At 48.6% G+C, this 15,657-nt stretch overlaps 5 non-coding genes and 10 pseudogenes across 5 annotated transcripts; all 15 read right to left on the bottom strand.

The window, feature by feature from the left end:
* Positions 1–130: 130 nt before the first annotated feature.
* LOC127688169 (small nucleolar RNA SNORD113/SNORD114 family) lies at positions 131–203 on the bottom strand. Its single transcript, XR_007978580.1, has one exon. It is a non-coding gene; the product is annotated as a small nucleolar RNA SNORD113/SNORD114 family (small nucleolar RNA).
* Positions 204–850: 647 nt separating this feature from the next.
* On the bottom strand, positions 851–930 carry LOC127688156 (uncharacterized; annotated as a pseudogene).
* A 1,509-nt stretch (positions 931–2,439) lies between these two features.
* LOC127688117 (uncharacterized) lies at positions 2,440–2,518 on the bottom strand (annotated as a pseudogene).
* Positions 2,519–3,278: 760 nt separating this feature from the next.
* On the bottom strand, positions 3,279–3,351 carry LOC127688170 (small nucleolar RNA SNORD113/SNORD114 family). The gene has a single exon (XR_007978581.1). It is a non-coding gene; the product is annotated as a small nucleolar RNA SNORD113/SNORD114 family (small nucleolar RNA).
* A 647-nt stretch (positions 3,352–3,998) lies between these two features.
* Positions 3,999–4,078, bottom strand: LOC127688157 (uncharacterized; annotated as a pseudogene).
* A 1,509-nt stretch (positions 4,079–5,587) lies between these two features.
* LOC127688119 (uncharacterized) lies at positions 5,588–5,666 on the bottom strand (annotated as a pseudogene).
* Positions 5,667–6,426: 760 nt separating this feature from the next.
* LOC127688171 (small nucleolar RNA SNORD113/SNORD114 family) lies at positions 6,427–6,499 on the bottom strand. Its single transcript, XR_007978582.1, has one exon. It is a non-coding gene; the product is annotated as a small nucleolar RNA SNORD113/SNORD114 family (small nucleolar RNA).
* A 644-nt stretch (positions 6,500–7,143) lies between these two features.
* Positions 7,144–7,222, bottom strand: LOC127688120 (uncharacterized; annotated as a pseudogene).
* A 1,510-nt stretch (positions 7,223–8,732) lies between these two features.
* Positions 8,733–8,811, bottom strand: LOC127688121 (uncharacterized; annotated as a pseudogene).
* A 760-nt stretch (positions 8,812–9,571) lies between these two features.
* LOC127688172 (small nucleolar RNA SNORD113/SNORD114 family) lies at positions 9,572–9,644 on the bottom strand. Its single transcript, XR_007978583.1, has one exon. It is a non-coding gene; the product is annotated as a small nucleolar RNA SNORD113/SNORD114 family (small nucleolar RNA).
* A 647-nt stretch (positions 9,645–10,291) lies between these two features.
* LOC127688158 (uncharacterized) lies at positions 10,292–10,371 on the bottom strand (annotated as a pseudogene).
* A 1,509-nt stretch (positions 10,372–11,880) lies between these two features.
* LOC127688122 (uncharacterized) lies at positions 11,881–11,959 on the bottom strand (annotated as a pseudogene).
* Positions 11,960–12,719: 760 nt separating this feature from the next.
* Positions 12,720–12,792, bottom strand: LOC127688173 (small nucleolar RNA SNORD113/SNORD114 family). The gene has a single exon (XR_007978584.1). It is a non-coding gene; the product is annotated as a small nucleolar RNA SNORD113/SNORD114 family (small nucleolar RNA).
* Positions 12,793–13,439: 647 nt separating this feature from the next.
* LOC127688159 (uncharacterized) lies at positions 13,440–13,519 on the bottom strand (annotated as a pseudogene).
* A 1,509-nt stretch (positions 13,520–15,028) lies between these two features.
* On the bottom strand, positions 15,029–15,107 carry LOC127688123 (uncharacterized; annotated as a pseudogene).
* Positions 15,108–15,657: the final 550 nt, after the last annotated feature.

The raw sequence follows: 15,657 nt of genomic DNA on the forward strand, positions 1-15,657 counted from the left end.
GAAGCCATGTTTCCTTGCCTAATGGAAACTGATGAGGTTAAGCAGCAAAGCTAACAAAAGTCATGCTGCTTTCCCTGTTCTCAGGCTCTCAGCTGGTCCCAGAAGTTGACAGAGCAGAAGTTGCTCAGTACCTGACCTCAGATATCTGTTCTCATGTCTCATTGAGAAACAATCAGATGCCACCAGATCTCATCATTGGTCCTGGGTTGGGCTTCTAACTCTTGGGCCTTCAGGCTTGACTTATTCCTTTGTTGTATCTGTGGTGCACTTGAGTGACCATACTGTAGGAAAATACCCTGTGCTGTACTGGGGCTGTACACTGCCTGGTCCTCAAACTAGCACTAAGTTATCACTTTCCTTCCATGGTCTGCCTACCCACCCATGTTATGATGAGACCCACCATACCTATGAATCAGGTGCCAAACAGGAGAATGAGATCCGGAGCTGTGGAGTCACCATTGGCTCTACTGCTGCCATGGCATCCCGGAAATGGCCATCACTGCAAACCTCTCCAGTCACGTAGATCACTTCTCTGGTTACTGGATGACAAAAAAAGGAAGAGACATATTGTAACTTCCTCCCAAGATTGTCCCAGGATTCCTGCATTTCAAGGGTGCTATCTTGTAAGCTTTCTCTGGAAGGGAGTGGGTGTGGCCTTCCCTCACATTCAAGTAGATTATCAAGCCCACTCTAACCCAAGTCCATAGGCAGACCTCAAGCTGCCCCAGCATAGCTTCTGAGTCACATGACCAAAGACCACTCAAGCCCTCACCTCGCACCACAGGTCCACAAGGGACAGGCATATGCCTATGGCCTCCATCCACAGATTAGCTCTTAGCAAGGCATCGGGATTGACCTCAGATTTCTGGATAGCTGGCGTTCATGGAGTGTTTAATCACTCAAACGCCACCAGATCTCATCATCGGTCCTGGATGGGGCCCCCTCTCTCCCTAGCCAACTGCACACCTGTATTCCTTAGTGGGTGCTGAGGGCAGATCTCTGATCACAGCGTACTACAACATTCTGTGTAGCTGATCCTGAAGAACAGCCATTAGAAGAACCCAGAAATCAGGACTAACTACTGCACTAGTGGACTAACTTCTCATGGTACTGGACTAACACAGAAGTACTGTCCCACCATTACACATACCTACAAACTGGTGGCCAAGGAAGATAAAGATGTCATCTGTCAGTCATCACAGCTCTGAGATGTCACGGTGACGACCCAAGGGTGTTTCAACATGTCAGTGTGCTGGTATCATCAGTCACATCAGCTCTTCTGCGGGGTACAGGGCAGAAAATGCAGGGACAGTGTTGAGACTCTGTGGGACATCACCCCATACCCACCCCAGTTTAAGGAGCCAATGGTCATAAACTTTGCCTACTTTGCTCCCCAAACATTTTTTCCCAAGAGGAGACTAATTTCTTGCCATTGACAAGGAAAATGGTTGGGCCACTCCGAGGATATTGTGTCCTCTATGGGGTCAGAACCTCATCTCCTGAATCTTTAAACATGACTGTTGAAGATCAGCTGTGCTGTTCCTCAACATGTCCTATGTTACTGTCCTTCCCACTTTACCCTTACTTTGCCTTTCTGGAAGCCATGCTTCCTTTCCTAATGGAAACTGATCAGGTTTAGCAGCAAAGTTGACAAAAGTCAACGTGCTTTCCCGGTTCGCAGGCTATTAGCTGGTCCCAGAAGGTGACAGAGCCAAAGTTGCTCTGTACCTGACCTCAGATATATGTTCTCAGGACAGTCATTGAGAAACAATCAGATGCTGCCTGCTATCAGCATTGGTCCAGGGCAGGGCTGCTCTCTTGAGCACGCTTGCCCCTAGGCTTCTGTGGTATGCTCAAGAGACCACACTGAAGGAGAATACCCTGTGCTGTCCTGTGGCTGGGCACTGTGTGGTCCTCAAACTAGCACTAAGTTACCACTTTACTTCCATATTCTGGCTAACCACCCATGTTATAATGAGACCCACCATACCTATGAGTCAGGTAGCACAAAGGAGAGTGTGAGTTGGAGCTGTTAAGTCACCGTTGTTGGCTCTGGATGGTGCCATGGCATCCCAGGGTCTGTGTATCACTGTGAACATCTCCCATCATATAGATCACTTCTTTAGATACTGCAAGGCAAAGAAAGGAAGAGAAATGTTAACATTTTCTCCCAAAATTGGTCCAGGAATCCTACATTTCCAGGGTGCTATATTGTAAGCTTTCTATTGAAGAGAGTGGGTGTGGCCTTCCCTCACATTCAAGTGGATTTTCAAGCCTAGTCTGACCTACTCCTGGGCCAGACTTCAAGCTGGCCCAGCATAGCTTCTGAGTCACATGACCAAAGAGCACTCAAGCCCTCGCCTCGCACCACACGTCCACAAGGGACAGGCATATGCCTATGGCCTCCATCCACAGATTAGCTCTCAGCCAGGCATCGGGATTGACCTCAGATTTCTGGATAGCTGGCGTTCATGGAGTGTTTATCACTCAAACGCCACCAGATCTCATCATCGGTCCTGGATGGGGCCCCCTCTCTCCCTGGCCAACTGCACACCTTTATTCCTTAGTGGGTGCTGAGGGCAGAGCTCTGATCACAGGGTACTACAACATTCTGTGTAGTAGAACAACTGAGAAATCTCGAGTAACTATTGCACTAGTGCCCTAACTGTCTCATGGTACTGCACACTCTCCCACCATTACACATACCTACAAACTGGTGGCCAAGGAAGATCAAGATGCTGTTGCACCGTCATCAGAGCTCAGAGACGTCACAATGAGGACACAAGGCTGTTTCTACGTCTCAGCATGCTGGTATCATTTGTCACATCAGGTTGTCTGCAGGCTACAGGGCAGAAAAAATGGAGATCCTGTTGAGACTGTGTGGGTCATCACCCCATGCCCACCTCATTTAGGAAGCCAATGGTCATAAACTACTTTGCTCCTGAAACATTTCTTCGCAGGAGAGACTAATTTCTTGCCATTGACCAGGAAAAAAGTGTTTGGCCAAGATAAGGCTAGGGTGTCCATGATGAGGTCAGCACCTCATGGCCGCATTCTCTCAACATGACTTTTGGGGCCTCCAAGCTCTGTTGCCCCAACATGCCCTAGGTCATTGTTCTTCCCACTTTACCCAGACCTTGCCTTTCTGGAAGCCATGTTTCCTTGCCTAATGGAAACTGATGAGGTTAAGCAGCAAAGCTAACAAAAGTCATGCTGCTTTCCCTGTTCTCAGGCTCTCAGCTGGTCCCAGAAGTTGACAGAGCAGAAGTTGCTCAGTACCTGACCTCAGATATCTGTTCTCATGTCTCATTGAGAAACAATCAGATGCCACCAGATCTCATCATTGGTCCTGGGTTGGGCTTCTAACTCTTGGGCCTTCAGGCTTGACTTATTCCTTTGTTGTATCTGTGGTGCACTTGAGTGACCATACTGTAGGAAAATACCCTGTGCTGTACTGGGGCTGTACACTGCCTGGTCCTCAAACTAGCACTAAGTTATCACTTTCCTTCCATGGTCTGCCTACCCACCCATGTTATGATGAGACCCACCATACCTATGAATCAGGTGCCAAACAGGAGAATGAGATCCGGAGCTGTGGAGTCACCATTGGCTCTACTGCTGCCATGGCATCCCGGAAATGGCCATCACTGCAAACCTCTCCAGTCACGTAGATCACTTCTCTGGTTACTGGATGACAAAAAAAGGAAGAGACATATTGTAACTTCCTCCCAAGATTGTCCCAGGATTCCTGCATTTCAAGGGTGCTATCTTGTAAGCTTTCTCTGGAAGGGAGTGGGTGTGGCCTTCCCTCACATTCAAGTAGATTATCAAGCCCACTCTAACCCAAGTCCATAGGCAGACCTCAAGCTGCCCCAGCATTGCTTCTGAGTCACATGACCAAAGACCACTCAAGCCCTCACCTCGCACCACAGGTCCACAAGGGACAGGCATATGCCAATGGCCTCCATCCACAGATTAGCTCTTAGCAAGGCATCGGGATTGACCTCAGATTTCTGGATAGCTGGCGTTCATGGAGTGTTTAATCACTCAAACGCCACCAGATCTCATCATCGGTCCTGGATGGGGCCCCCTCTCTCCCTAGCCAACTGCACACCTGTATTCCTTAGTGGGTGCTGAGGGCAGATCTCTGATCACAGCGTACTACAACATTCTGTGTAGCTGATCCTGAAGAACAGCCATTAGAAGAACCCAGAAATCAGGACTAACTACTGCACTAGTGGACTAACTTCTCATGGTACTGGACTAACACAGAAGTACTGTCCCACCATTACACATACCTACAAACTGGTGGCCAAGGAAGATAAAGATGTCATCTGTCAGTCATCACAGCTCTGAGATGTCACGGTGACGACCCAAGGGTGTTTCAACATGTCAGTGTGCTGGTATCATCAGTCACATCAGCTCTTCTGCGGGGTACAGGGCAGAAAATGCAGGGACAGTGTTGAGACTCTGTGGGACATCACCCCATACCCACCCCAGTTTAAGGAGCCAATGGTCATAAACTTTGCCTACTTTGCTCCCCAAACATTTTTTCCCAAGAGGAGACTAATTTCTTGCCATTGACAAGGAAAATGGTTGGGCCACTCCGAGGATATTGTGTCCTCTATGGGGTCAGAACCTCATCTCCTGAATCTTTAAACATGACTGTTGAAGATCAGCTGTGCTGTTCCTCAACATGTCCTATGTTACTGTCCTTCCCACTTTACCCTTACTTTGCCTTTCTGGAAGCCATGCTTCCTTTCCTAATGGAAACTGATCAGGTTTAGCAGCAAAGTTGACAAAAGTCAACGTGCTTTCCCGGTTCGCAGGCTATTAGCTGGTCCCAGAAGGTGACAGAGCCAAAGTTGCTCTGTACCTGACCTCAGATATATGTTCTCAGGACAGTCATTGAGAAACAATCAGATGCTGCCTGCTATCAGCATTGGTCCAGGGCAGGGCTGCTCTCTTGAGCACGCTTGCCCCTAGGCTTCTGTGGTATGCTCAAGAGACCACACTGAAGGAGAATACCCTGTGCTGTCCTGTGGCTGGGCACTGTGTGGTCCTCAAACTAGCACTAAGTTACCACTTTACTTCCATATTCTGGCTAACCACCCATGTTATAATGAGACCCACCATACCTATGAGTCAGGTAGCACAAAGGAGAGTGTGAGTTGGAGCTGTTAAGTCACCGTTGTTGGCTCTGGATGGTGCCATGGCATCCCAGGGTCTGTGTATCACTGTGAACATCTCCCATCATATAGATCACTTCTTTAGATACTGCAAGGCAAAGAAAGGAAGAGAAATGTTAACATTTTCTCCCAAAATTGGTCCAGGAATCCTACATTTCCAGGGTGCTATATTGTAAGCTTTCTATTGAAGAGAGTGGGTGTGGCCTTCCCTCACATTCAAGTGGATTTTCAAGCCTAGTCTGACCTACTCCTGGGCCAGACTTCAAGCTGGCCCAGCATAGCTTCTGAGTCACATGACCAAAGAGCACTCAAGCCCTCGCCTCGCACCACACGTCCACAAGGGACAGGCATATGCCTATGGCCTCCATCCACAGATTAGCTCTCAGCCAGGCATCGGGATTGACCTCAGATTTCTGGATAGCTGGCGTTCATGGAGTGTTTATCACTCAAACGCCACCAGATCTCATCATCGGTCCTGGATGGGGCCCCCTCTCTCCCTGGCCAACTGCACACCTTTATTCCTTAGTGGGTGCTGAGGGCAGAGCTCTGATCACAGGGTACTACAACATTCTGTGTAGTAGAACAACTGAGAAATCTCGAGTAACTATTGCACTAGTGCCCTAACTGTCTCATGGTACTGCACACTCTCCCACCATTACACATACCTACAAACTGGTGGCCAAGGAAGATCAAGATGCTGTTGCACCGTCATCAGAGCTCAGAGACGTCACAATGAGGACACAAGGCTGTTTCTACGTCTCAGCATGCTGGTATCATTTGTCACATCAGGTTGTCTGCAGGCTACAGGGCAGAAAAAATGGAGATCCTGTTGAGACTGTGTGGGTCATCACCCCATGCCCACCTCATTTAGGAAGCCAATGGTCATAAACTACTTTGCTCCTGAAACATTTCTTCGCAGGAGAGACTAATTTCTTGCCATTGACCAGGAAAAAAGTGTTTGGCCAAGATAAGGCTAGGGTGTCCATGATGAGGTCAGCACCTCATGGCCGCATTCTCTCAACATGACTTTTGGGGCCTCCAAGCTCTGTTGCCCCAACATGCCCTAGGTCATTGTTCTTCCCACTTTACCCAGACCTTGCCTTTCTGGAAGCCATGTTTCCTTGCCTAATGGAAACTGATGAGGTTAAGCAGCAAAGCTAACAAAAGTCATGCTGCTTTCCCTGTTCTCAGGCTCTCAGCTGGTCCCAGAAGTTGACAGAGCAGAAGTTGCTCAGTACCTGACCTCAGATATCTGTTCTCATGTCTCATTGAGAAACAATCAGATGCCACCAGATCTCATCATTGGTCCTGGGTTGGGCTTCTAACTCTTGGGCCTCCAGGCTTGACTTATTCCTTTGTATCTGTGGTGCACTTGAGTGACCATACTGTAGGAAAATACCCTGTGCTGTACTGGGGCTGTACACTGCCTGGTCCTCAAACTAGCACTAAGTTATCACTTTCCTTCCATGGTCTGCCTACCCACCCATGTTATGATGAGACCCACCATACCTATGAATCAGGTGCCAAACAGGAGAATGAGATCCGGAGCTGTGGAGTCACCATTGGCTCTACTGCTGCCATGGCATCCCGGAAATGGCCATCACTGCAAACCTCTCCAGTCACGTAGATCACTTCTCTGGTTACTGGATGACAAAAAAAGGAAGAGACATATTGTAACTTCCTCCCAAGATTGTCCCAGGATTCCTGCATTTCAAGGGTGCTATCTTGTAAGCTTTCTCTGGAAGGGAGTGGGTGTGGCCTTCCCTCACATTCAAGTAGATTATCAAGCCCACTCTAACCCAAGTCCATAGGCAGACCTCAAGCTGCCCCAGCATAGCTTCTGAGTCACATGACCAAAGACCACTCAAGCCCTCACCTCGCACCACAGGTCCACAAGGGACAGGCATATGCCTATGGCCTCCATCCACAGATTAGCTCTTAGCAAGGCATCGGGATTGACCTCAGATTTCTGGATAGCTGGCGTTCATGGAGTGTTTATCACTCAAACGCCACCAGATCTCATCATCGGTCCTGGATGGGGCCCCCTCTCTCCCTAGCCAACTGCACACCTGTATTCCTTAGTGGGTGCTGAGGGCAGATCTCTGATCACAGCGTACTACAACATTCTGTGTAGCTGACCCTGAAGAACAGCCATTAGAAGAACCCAGAAATCAGGACTAACTACTGCACTAGTGGACTAACTTCTCACGGTACTGGACTAACACAGAAGTACTGTCCCACCATTACACATACCTACAAACTGGTGGCCAAGGAAGATAAAGATGTCATCTGTCAGTCATCACAGCTCTGAGATGTCACGGTGACGACCCAAGGGTGTTTCAACATGTCAGTGTGCTGGTATCATCAGTCACATCAGCTCTTCTGCGGGGTACAGGGCAGAAAATGCAGGGACAGTGTTGAGACTCTGTGGGACATCACCCCATACCCACCCCAGTTTAAGGAGCCAATGGTCATAAACTTTGCCTACTTTGCTCCCCAAACATTTTTTTCCCAAGAGGAGACTAATTTCTTGCCATTGACAAGGAAAATGGTTGGGCCACTCCGAGGATATTGTGTCCTCTATGGGGTCAGAACCTCATCTCCTGAATCTTTAAACATGACTGTTGAAGATCAGCTGTGCTGTTCCTCAACATGTCCTATGTTACTGTCCTTCCCACTTTACCCTTACTTTGCCTTTCTGGAAGCCATGCTTCCTTTCCTAATGGAAACTGATCAGGTTTAGCAGCAAAGTTGACAAAAGTCAACGTGCTTTCCCGGTTCGCAGGCTATTAGCTGGTCCCAGAAGGTGACAGAGCCAAAGTTGCTCTGTACCTGACCTCAGATATATGTTCTCAGGACAGTCATTGAGAAACAATCAGATGCTGCCTGCTATCAGCATTGGTCCAGGGCAGGGCTGCTCTCTTGAGCACGCTTGCCCCTAGGCTTCTGTGGTATGCTCAAGAGACCACACTGAAGGAGAATACCCTGTGCTGTCCTGTGGCTGGGCACTGTGTGGTCCTCAAACTAGCACTAAGTTACCACTTTACTTCCATATTCTGGCTAACCACCCATGTTATAATGAGACCCACCATACCTATGAGTCAGGTAGCACAAAGGAGAGTGTGAGTTGGAGCTGTTAAGTCACCGTTGTTGGCTCTGGATGGTGCCATGGCATCCCAGGGTCTGTGTATCACTGTGAACATCTCCCATCATATAGATCACTTCTTTAGATACTGCAAGGCAAAGAAAGGAAGAGAAATGTTAACATTTTCTCCCAAAATTGGTCCAGGAATCCTACATTTCCAGGGTGCTATATTGTAAGCTTTCTATTGAAGAGAGTGGGTGTGGCCTTCCCTCACATTCAAGTGGATTTTCAAGCCTAGTCTGACCTACTCCTGGGCCAGACTTCAAGCTGGCCCAGCATAGCTTCTGAGTCACATGACCAAAGAGCACTCAAGCCCTCGCCTCGCACCACACGTCCACAAGGGACAGGCATATGCCTATGGCCTCCATCCACAGATTAGCTCTCAGCCAGGCATCGGGATTGACCTCAGATTTCTGGATAGCTGGCGTTCATGGAGTGTTTATCACTCAAACGCCACCAGATCTCATCATCGGTCCTGGATGGGGCCCCCTCTCTCCCTGGCCAACTGCACACCTTTATTCCTTAGTGGGTGCTGAGGGCAGAGCTCTGATCACAGGGTACTACAACATTCTGTGTAGTAGAACAACTGAGAAATCTCGAGTAACTATTGCACTAGTGCCCTAACTGTCTCATGGTACTGCACACTCTCCCACCATTACACATACCTACAAACTGGTGGCCAAGGAAGATCAAGATGCTGTTGCACCGTCATCAGAGCTCAGAGACGTCACAATGAGGACACAAGGCTGTTTCTACGTCTCAGCATGCTGGTATCATTTGTCACATCAGGTTGTCTGCAGGCTACAGGGCAGAAAAAATGGAGATCCTGTTGAGACTGTGTGGGTCATCACCCCATGCCCACCTCATTTAGGAAGCCAATGGTCATAAACTACTTTGCTCCTGAAACATTTCTTCGCAGGAGAGACTAATTTCTTGCCATTGACCAGGAAAAAAGTGTTTGGCCAAGATAAGGCTAGGGTGTCCATGATGAGGTCAGCACCTCATGGCCGCATTCTCTCAACATGACTTTTGGGGCCTCCAAGCTCTGTTGCCCCAACATGCCCTAGGTCATTGTTCTTCCCACTTTACCCAGACCTTGCCTTTCTGGAAGCCATGTTTCCTTGCCTAATGGAAACTGATGAGGTTAAGCAGCAAAGCTAACAAAAGTCATGCTGCTTTCCCTGTTCTCAGGCTCTCAGCTGGTCCCAGAAGTTGACAGAGCAGAAGTTGCTCAGTACCTGACCTCAGATATCTGTTCTCATGTCTCATTGAGAAACAATCAGATGCCACCAGATCTCATCATTGGTCCTGGGTTGGGCTTCTAACTCTTGGGCCTTCAGGCTTGACTTATTCCTTTGTTGTATCTGTGGTGCACTTGAGTGACCATACTGTAGGAAAATACCCTGTGCTGTACTGGGGCTGTACACTGCCTGGTCCTCAAACTAGCACTAAGTTATCACTTTCCTTCCATGGTCTGCCTACCCACCCATGTTATGATGAGACCCACCATACCTATGAATCAGGTGCCAAACAGGAGAATGAGATCCGGAGCTGTGGAGTCACCATTGGCTCTACTGCTGCCATGGCATCCCGGAAATGGCCATCACTGCAAACCTCTCCAGTCACGTAGATCACTTCTCTGGTTACTGGATGACAAAAAAAGGAAGAGACATATTGTAACTTCCTCCCAAGATTGTCCCAGGATTCCTGCATTTCAAGGGTGCTATCTTGTAAGCTTTCTCTGGAAGGGAGTGGGTGTGGCCTTCCCTCACATTCAAGTAGATTATCAAGCCCACTCTAACCCAAGTCCATAGGCAGACCTCAAGCTGCCCCAGCATAGCTTCTGAGTCACATGACCAAAGACCACTCAAGCCCTCACCTCGCACCACAGGTCCACAAGGGACAGGCATATGCCTATGGCCTCCATCCACAGATTAGCTCTTAGCAAGGCATCGGGATTGACCTCAGATTTCTGGATAGCTGGCGTTCATGGAGTGTTTAATCACTCAAACGCCACCAGATCTCATCATCGGTCCTGGATGGGGCCCCCTCTCTCCCTAGCCAACTGCACACCTGTATTCCTTAGTGGGTGCTGAGGGCAGATCTCTGATCACAGCGTACTACAACATTCTGTGTAGCTGATCCTGAAGAACAGCCATTAGAAGAACCCAGAAATCAGGACTAACTACTGCACTAGTGGACTAACTTCTCATGGTACTGGACTAACACAGAAGTACTGTCCCACCATTACACATACCTACAAACTGGTGGCCAAGGAAGATAAAGATGTCATCTGTCAGTCATCACAGCTCTGAGATGTCACGGTGACGACCCAAGGGTGTTTCAACATGTCAGTGTGCTGGTATCATCAGTCACATCAGCTCTTCTGCGGGGTACAGGGCAGAAAATGCAGGGACAGTGTTGAGACTCTGTGGGACATCACCCCATACCCACCCCAGTTTAAGGAGCCAATGGTCATAAACTTTGCCTACTTTGCTCCCCAAACATTTTTTCCCAAGAGGAGACTAATTTCTTGCCATTGACAAGGAAAATGGTTGGGCCACTCCGAGGATATTGTGTCCTCTATGGGGTCAGAACCTCATCTCCTGAATCTTTAAACATGACTGTTGAAGATCAGCTGTGCTGTTCCTCAACATGTCCTATGTTACTGTCCTTCCCACTTTACCCTTACTTTGCCTTTCTGGAAGCCATGCTTCCTTTCCTAATGGAAACTGATCAGGTTTAGCAGCAAAGTTGACAAAAGTCAACGTGCTTTCCCGGTTCGCAGGCTATTAGCTGGTCCCAGAAGGTGACAGAGCCAAAGTTGCTCTGTACCTGACCTCAGATATATGTTCTCAGGACAGTCATTGAGAAACAATCAGATGCTGCCTGCTATCAGCATTGGTCCAGGGCAGGGCTGCTCTCTTGAGCACGCTTGCCCCTAGGCTTCTGTGGTATGCTCAAGAGACCACACTGAAGGAGAATACCCTGTGCTGTCCTGTGGCTGGGCACTGTGTGGTCCTCAAACTAGCACTAAGTTACCACTTTACTTCCATATTCTGGCTAACCACCCATGTTATAATGAGACCCACCATACCTATGAGTCAGGTAGCACAAAGGAGAGTGTGAGTTGGAGCTGTTAAGTCACCGTTGTTGGCTCTGGATGGTGCCATGGCATCCCAGGGTCTGTGTATCACTGTGAACATCTCCCATCATACAGATCACTTCTTTAGATACTGCAAGGCAAAGAAAGGAAGAGAAATGTTAACATTTTCTCCCAAAATTGGTCCAGGAATCCTACATTTCCAGGGTGCTATATTGTAAGCTTTCTATTGAAGAGAGTGGGTGTGGCCTTCCCTCACATTCAAGTGGATTTTCAAGCCTAGTCTGACCTACTCCTGGGCCAGACTTCAAGCTGGCCCAGCATAGCTTCTGAGTCACATGACCAAAGAGCACTCAAGCCCTCGCCTCGCACCACACGTCCACAAGGGACAGGCATATGCCTATGGCCTCCATCCACAGATTAGCTCTCAGCAAGGCATCGGGATTGACCTCAGATTTCTGGATAGCTGGCGTTCATGGAGTGTTTATCACTCAAACGCCACCAGATCTCATCATCGGTCCTGGATGGGGCCCCCTCTCTCCCTGGCCAACTGCACACCTTTATTCCTTAGTGGGTGCTGAGGGCAGAGCTCTGATCACAGGGTACTACAACATTCTGTGTAGTAGAACAACTGAGAAATCTCGAGTAACTATTGCACTAGTGCCCTAACTGTCTCATGGTACTGCACACTCTCCCACCATTACACATACCTACAAACTGGTGGCCAAGGAAGATCAAGATGCTGTTGCACCGTCATCAGAGCTCAGAGAAGTCACAATGAGGACACAAGGCTGTTTCTACGTCTCAGCATGCTGGTATCATTTGTCACATCAGGTTGTCTGCAGGGTACAGGGCAGAAAAAATGGAGATCCTGTTGAGACTGTGTGGGTCATCACCCCATGCCCACCTCATTTAGGAAGCCAATGGTCATAAACTACTTTGCTCCTGAAACATTTCTTCGCAGGAGAGACTAATTTCTTGCCATTGACCAGGAAAAAAGTGTTTGGCCAAGATAAGGCTAGGGTGTCCATGATGAGGTCAGCACCTCATGGCCGCATTCTCTCAACATGACTTTTGGGGCCTCCAAGCTCTGTTGCCCCAACATGCCCTAGGTCATTGTTCTTCCCACTTTACCCAGACCTTGCCTTTCTGGAAGCCATGTTTCCTTGCCTAATGGAAACTGATGAGGTTAAGCAGCAAAGCTAACAAAAGTCATGCTGCTTTCCCTGTTCTCAGGCTCTCAGCTGGTCCCAGAAGTTGACAGAGCAGAAGTTGCTCAGTACCTGACCTCAGATATCTGTTCTCATGTCTCATTGAGAAACAATCAGATGCCACCAGATCTCATCATTGGTCCTGGGTTGGGCTTCTAACTCTTGGGCCTTCAGGCTTGACTTATTCCTTTGTTGTATCTGTGGTGCACTTGAGTGACCATACTGTAGGAAAATACCCTGTGCTGTACTGGGGCTGTACACTGCCTGGTCCTCAAACTAGCACTAAGTTATCACTTTCCTTCCATGGTCTGCCTACCCACCCATGTTATGATGAGACCCACCATACCTATGAATCAGGTGCCAAACAGGAGAATGAGATCCGGAGCTGTGGAGTCACCATTGGCTCTACTGCTGCCATGGCATCCCGGAAATGGCCATCACTGCAAACCTCTCCAGTCACGTAGATCACTTCTCTGGTTACTGGATGACAAAAAAAGGAAGAGACATATTGTAACTTCCTCCCAAGATTGTCCCAGGATTCCTGCATTTCAAGGGTGCTATCTTGTAAGCTTTCTCTGGAAGGGAGTGGGTGTGGCCTTCCCTCACATTCAAGTAGATTATCAAGCCCACTCTAACCCAAGTCCATAGGCAGACCTCAAGCTGCCCCAGCATAGCTTCTGAGTCACATGACCAAAGACCACTCAAGCCCTCACCTCGCACCACAGGTCCACAAGGGACAGGCATATGCCTATGGCCTCCATCCACAGATTAGCTCTTAGCAAGGCATCGGGATTGACCTCAGATTTCTGGATAGCTGGCGTTCATGGAGTGTTTAATCACTCAAACGCCACCAGATCTCATCATCGGTCCTGGATGGGGCCCCCTCTCTCCCTAGCCAACTGCACACCTGTATTCCTTAGTGGGTGCTGAGGGCAGATCTCTGATCACAGCGTACTACAACATTCTGTGTAGCTGATCCTGAAGAACAGCCATTAGAAGAACCCAGAAATCAGGACTAACTACTGCACTAGTGGACTATCTTCTCATGGTACTGGACTAACACAGAAGTACTGTCCCACCATTACACATACCTACAAACTGGTGGCCAAGGAAGATAAAGATGTCATCTGTCAGTCATCACAGCTCTGAGATGTCACGGTGACGACCCAAGGGTGTTTCAACATGTCAGTGTGCTGGTATCATCAGTCACATCAGCTCTTCTGCGGGGTACAGGGCAGAAAATGCAGGGACAGTGTTGAGACTCTGTGGGACATCACCCCATACCCACCCCAGTTTAAGGAGCCAATGGTCATAAACTTTGCCTACTTTGCTCCCCAAACATTTTTTCCCAAGAGGAGACTAATTTCTTGCCATTGACAAGGAAAATGGTTGGGCCACTCCGAGGATATTGTGTCCTCTATGGGGTCAGAACCTCATCTCCTGAATCTTTAAACATGACTGTTGAAGATCAGCTGTGCTGTTCCTCAACATGTCCTATGTTACTGTCCTTCCCACTTTACCCTTACTTTGCCTTTCTGGAAGCCATGCTTCCTTTCCTAATGGAAACTGATCAGGTTTAGCAGCAAAGTTGACAAAAGTCAACGTGCTTTCCCGGTTCGCAGGCTATTAGCTGGTCCCAGAAGGTGACAGAGCCAAAGTTGCTCTGTACCTGACCTCAGATATATGTTCTCAGGACAGTCATTGAGAAACAATCAGATGCTGCCTGCTATCAGCATTGGTCCAGGGCAGGGCTGCTCTCTTGAGCACGCTTGCCCCTAGGCTTCTGTGGTATGCTCAAGAGACCACACTGAAGGAGAATACCCTGTGCTGTCCTGTGGCTGGGCACTGTGTGGTCCTCAAACTAGCACTAAGTTACCACTTTACTTCCATATTCTGGCTAACCACCCATGTTATAATGAGACCCACCATACCTATGAGTCAGGTAGCACAAAGGAGAGTGTGAGTTGGAGCTGTTAAGTCACCGTTGTTGGCTCTGGATGGTGCCATGGCATCCCAGGGTCTGTGTATCACTGTGAACATCTCCCATCATATAGATCACTTCTTTAGATACTGTAAGGCAAAGAAAGGAAGAGAAATGTTAACATTTTCTCCCAAAATTGGTCCAGGAATCCTACATTTCCAGGGTGCTATATTGTAAGCTTTCTATTGAAGAGAGTGGGTGTGGCCTTCCCTCACATTCAAGTGGATTTTCAAGCCTAGTCTGACCTACTCCTGGGCCAGACCTCAAGCTGGCCCAGCATAGCTTCTGAGTCACATGACCAAAGAGCACTCAAGCCCTCGCCTCGCACCACACGTCCACAAGGGACAGGCATATGCCTATGGCCTCCATCCACAGATTAGCTCTCAGCAAGGCATCGGGATTGACCTCAGATTTCTGGATAGCTGGCGTTCATGGAGTGTTTATCACTCAAACGCCACCAGATCTCATCATCGGTCCTGGATGGGGCCCCCTCTCTCCCTAGCCAACTGCACACCTTTATTCCTTAGTGGGTGCTGAGGGCAGAGCTCTGATCACAGGGTACTACAACATTCTGTGTAGTAGAACAACTGAGAAATCTCGAGTAACTATTGCACTAGTGCCCTAACTGTCTCATCGTACTGCACACTCTCCCACCATTACACATACCTGCAAACTGGTGGCCAAGGAAGATCAAGATGCTGTTGCACCGTCATCAGAGCTCAGAGAAGTCACAATGAGGACACAAGGCTGTTTCTACGTCTCAGCATGCTGGTATCATTTGTCACATCAGGTTGTCTGCAGGGTACAGGGCAGAAAAAATGGAGATCCTGTTGAGACTGTGTGGGTCATCACCCCATGCCCACCTCATTTAGGAAGCCAATGGTCATAAACTACTTTGCTCCTGAAACATTTCTTCGCAGGAGAGACTAATTTCTTGCCATTGACCAGGAAAAAAGTGTTTGGCCAAGATAAGGCTAGGGTGTCCATGATGAGGTCAGCACCTCATGGCCGCATTCTCTCAACATGAC

The sequence above is a fragment of the Apodemus sylvaticus genome, chromosome 6, assembly GCF_947179515.1.
Source record: "Apodemus sylvaticus chromosome 6, mApoSyl1.1, whole genome shotgun sequence".
Classification (NCBI taxonomy): domain Eukaryota; kingdom Metazoa; phylum Chordata; class Mammalia; order Rodentia; family Muridae; genus Apodemus; species Apodemus sylvaticus.